The 3,847-nt window shown below is 36.8% G+C and overlaps 1 long non-coding RNA gene across 1 annotated transcript; it reads right to left on the reverse strand.

The window, feature by feature from the left end:
• Positions 1-1,847: 1,847 nt before the first annotated feature.
• On the reverse strand, positions 1,848-3,384 carry LOC149051107 (uncharacterized). The gene is made up of 4 exons (XR_016183714.1): positions 3,313-3,384; positions 2,802-2,873; positions 2,316-2,387; positions 1,848-1,920 (listed from the first exon to the last, which is right to left on the reverse strand). It is a non-coding gene; the product is annotated as an uncharacterized LOC149051107 (long non-coding RNA).
• Positions 3,385-3,847: the final 463 nt, after the last annotated feature.

Raw genomic sequence — 3,847 nt, forward strand, 5'->3', positions numbered from 1 at the left:
CTTTTTCCGGTCGGAATACAGTTTAATTGTGCCGTGTCCGGATCAAACAAACGCTTTTAATATAATCTTGAACGTGATTGAACAAATTGATTTATATCAACATAAGTAAAGTCCAGTCTCAGTCCTCAAGGACTGAACTTAGAAACAACGTTTTCAACGTTTTCGTTGCTGTTTCTGCCATTTTATCATCATTTTTCTGGTAGTTTTGCGTTGGATTAATTTCGTTACTTTGGAAATTTCCGGAGAGAAATTATACATCAGTCAGTTAACATGTTTGCAGTATTAAAAGTACTGATTTCTCTGATTAGCACCGGCCTAAATCTGATGAAAGTTATTATTGCTTAACTCTCAGGGAGAAAAGATGCCGAAAAAATTACTTTTCGTGGGAAAAGTTGACCAACTGAGTTAGTAGTAAACCTAGCTCCTCTCAAGAGGGGTATACCGAATATTTAACTAGTTTCGTTCACGTCCCCGAGGGATATTAGAGACCTTAAGCAGTCAGGACGGCAACACCAAGGAATACTTCGATTAAAAAACAAATTTCTACCTTCAATTAGAATTTCAAAAATGGCTGCATGTGTTTACCGTCTCATGCGGCGTCACACCTCAACTTCAGCATAACGTATAAAAGAAGCGTTGAGTTCCAAATAGAATTAGAAACAATTTGCCGTCGCGGTTTTGGCTCGCAGACGACGCAAATTGTGGTGATTTCACGTTGTTGTTTTGCATAGGACGGCTAAGAAATGCAGGTGCTTAGCTATTGTTTTACCATGTCCCCGTTGCCGTCGCCGCCGTGGTTTGCTTATCGTCTCTATTAAAGTGGTGGGATCTTCTCCAGTCGCTGACAAATATATATTATGGTACTCTAGAAAATGAACTAAGAGGTAAGGTTCCTCTCTCAACACGATTGTGGCTGGACTCATTAGTAGCGAACAATAGTATTTGAGTATTTGAGAATTAACAAGGATTTGGAGAAGGATATGACGGTAAAAATATGTAGGTCGACTATGAACTTTTAGTCTTTCGACAGCTCTTGCGCTACATTTCACCAGACGCCAGTCTATCTTCATACTAAACGTAGGAAGAGCACTGAGCTACTCCAGTTATATTTAGATTTCAGGCTTTTTACTCAAGCATCCTCACGCATATAACTCATAGCATAACTACCGCGGAAGACCACGTACCGGTCAGATCGGTCAGAGAGAGAGAGAGAGAGAGAGAGAGAGAGAGAGAGAGAGAGAGAGAGAGAGAGAGAGAGAGAGAGAGAGAGAGAGAGAGAGAGAGAGAGAGAGAGAGAGAGAGATGTGAGAAAGAGTTCATTAACATATTCAAATTCGCAGCCTTTTTAGGACTGATTTACGTGAAATTTACAAAAAGTTAAAGTTATATACGCATTTTTAAAGTAATAATCTCGTGTAATATAAAATGATTCTAAAAAACACCACGTACAAAAGTTGTATTGTTTGGAGATGAATGGAATAAAAAAAATTTAGGACAAACATATCCAGTAGGGACAATGGCTAAAGCAAAAAATTTGGAAATTTCCCATTCTTTTTTCAGAGTAAGTGATTGTTGCTATGGTTATTGTGATCAATTCTGTGATTGGTGAATTTAGCTAAGTGGACTTCATATGATTGGCTGCTTCAACTGTCCAATCACAGGTGTCCGATTACAGTCAACTGTCCCGTTACACGGTCCAATTACACCAGCAAAGAGTGATTAGTAAAATATATAGCAGCTGATGCAACTTGAAGGGGATTTCTTTTCAAATGCTTTTTCCATTTAAAGAGGAGAACATTGAAAGAGTCAATATTTTTTGCAAACGCAGTTCTTTTTTATCATACTCACAGCTCTTCCAAACTAGTCAAATCTTTGAAAACGTGTTTAGAAAGCTTCCTGATTCCGTTATTTTGCAGCCATCTGATAAAAAGAATAACACGGCAATGATAGGTAAATGTTTTCATATCTTCAGATTTATGACGAGTTTTCCAAACTTATTTCAGAAACACAAGACTGGTAAACATCCTGAATTATTTACTTTTTGTTAAAGTTGATTTCTAAAAATTTCGATTAGTCTGGCTCTTATTATTTTGCTAAGTTACTGGAACATCCTTACTACGCATTACTTTGCTCATTCATCCAACAAAAATGTAAAAATTAAGGTATAAATATATATATATGACTCCTACAGCAATATTTTTGTATTTTTTCTTTCTTTCTCAGTAGCTTGTTATTTTTTCCACCTTCAATCTGCAAGTGTCCAATTTGTCACACAAATAATTTTAACTATTACCATTTTTCTTTTCTTTACTCACAGTCGTGTCAATGCTCTTAAACCATCAAACAAACCCTCTGGTAACTCTGTTTGGTCGTTGTCGTTAAGTTGTCTGTAGAGGAGAAGGGTTAAAAAAGTGTTACAGTTACTTTAGTTCAAATTTGCTGGAAAACACATTATTTGGACCGATAGGCTCCCCAAAGCTCAAAATTTTGGAACTAACAATTTTTGAGTTCGAAAGTAATTTATTGAATTTTATGCGACCCTTATTTTAATTTGCGACTCAAAACAGATTCGTACGAGGCTTTTGAGGTACCTGATCTTGTAACTCAGATCTTGTCTGCTGTTAGATTTAGCTGTTATATCTTTGATCGTTGATTGAGGGCGTTCGTTATCGGTCTGTTTGTTACGTAGATATTCAAGGGTTGAAGGATGTGATCGATGCAAAGGAATATGCACCATTTGAATTATGATGTGAGCTGTGACACTTGTAATAGGTGAGATACGAGGACGACTTTCCACTTACAGCCACTGCAGCTTAATTAACTGGGAGAATGGATTGCTTCTCAAATTCTTGATCTTGTTGCCGTATAACCAACTATAAGGTAAGAGAGCTTGTTTTAACAATCCTTAGTAAAGTATAAATCTTGTTTGCATTTGACTGTGGTATTGGTGTGAAAAGAAGTGCGAAGTGCAAGCCTGTTCTGAGAAAGAACACTTGTAATCTCCTTTTCATACTGGCAAATAAAACAAAGTTATGAAAGGAATAAAAATTGAATTTATAAAACGTGGGCCAACGTCAGATGTTAGGATATGATCATCTATGAAACTGAAAGGATTGTTTAATGAGGATAGGTTTCTCTTTTCTGTTTAACTCCGCCCATCTATGAACTGTCCCACTCTCTTTCACCCTTTTAACGGCTGACTACACCTACTAAGCTTCAGGACCTTCTTGATCACATTTAGTTGACAATGAGATAAAACTCTTGGCACATCAAAGGCTATCATCACAAGAGCCAGGAAAATCAATTACGTACAGTACGGTCAACTCGGTGTTGTTAGTGAAGACTCCAGGTGGCAGCTCCTTTATCTGGTTGTTACCCAATTCCCTAAGAAAAAGTATTCCCTGATTTCAGTTAAAAGTGTCATTTTTTAGAAATTGTTGCTATTGGAGGTTTTTATTTTATTTTTTCTGTTGGATTAACAGTCTGTTTATGTCGTGCCCGGATCAAACGAGTGCTTTGATATAACATTGATATATTTGTTGCATCTTGATATCTATCAACGCTCTTAGCACAAGGCGCTTTTAAAACTCATCGATTATAAAACAAACAGCAAAAGATATTACGTATTTCGACAAGTTGCGTCTCACTTTCAGACTTCTTCAGGGAGTTTTGCGAGTTTTGTATTAGAAATTGCTGCTATCGCAAGTTTTTTATTTTTCTTTTTTCTGTTGGATGAACAGTATTTTTGTGTTGTGCCCGGATAAACACACGCTTATGCTAGTTGTAAAACTTCTTTATTCTTTGACGCGTTTCGTCTTACTGTCATAGACTTCTTCGGGGAGTTTTG

The sequence above is a fragment of the Pocillopora damicornis genome, chromosome 2 (genome assembly GCF_964200805.1).
Source record: "Pocillopora damicornis chromosome 2, jaPocDami1.2, whole genome shotgun sequence".
Taxonomy (NCBI): Eukaryota; Metazoa; Cnidaria; class Anthozoa; order Scleractinia; family Pocilloporidae; genus Pocillopora; species Pocillopora damicornis.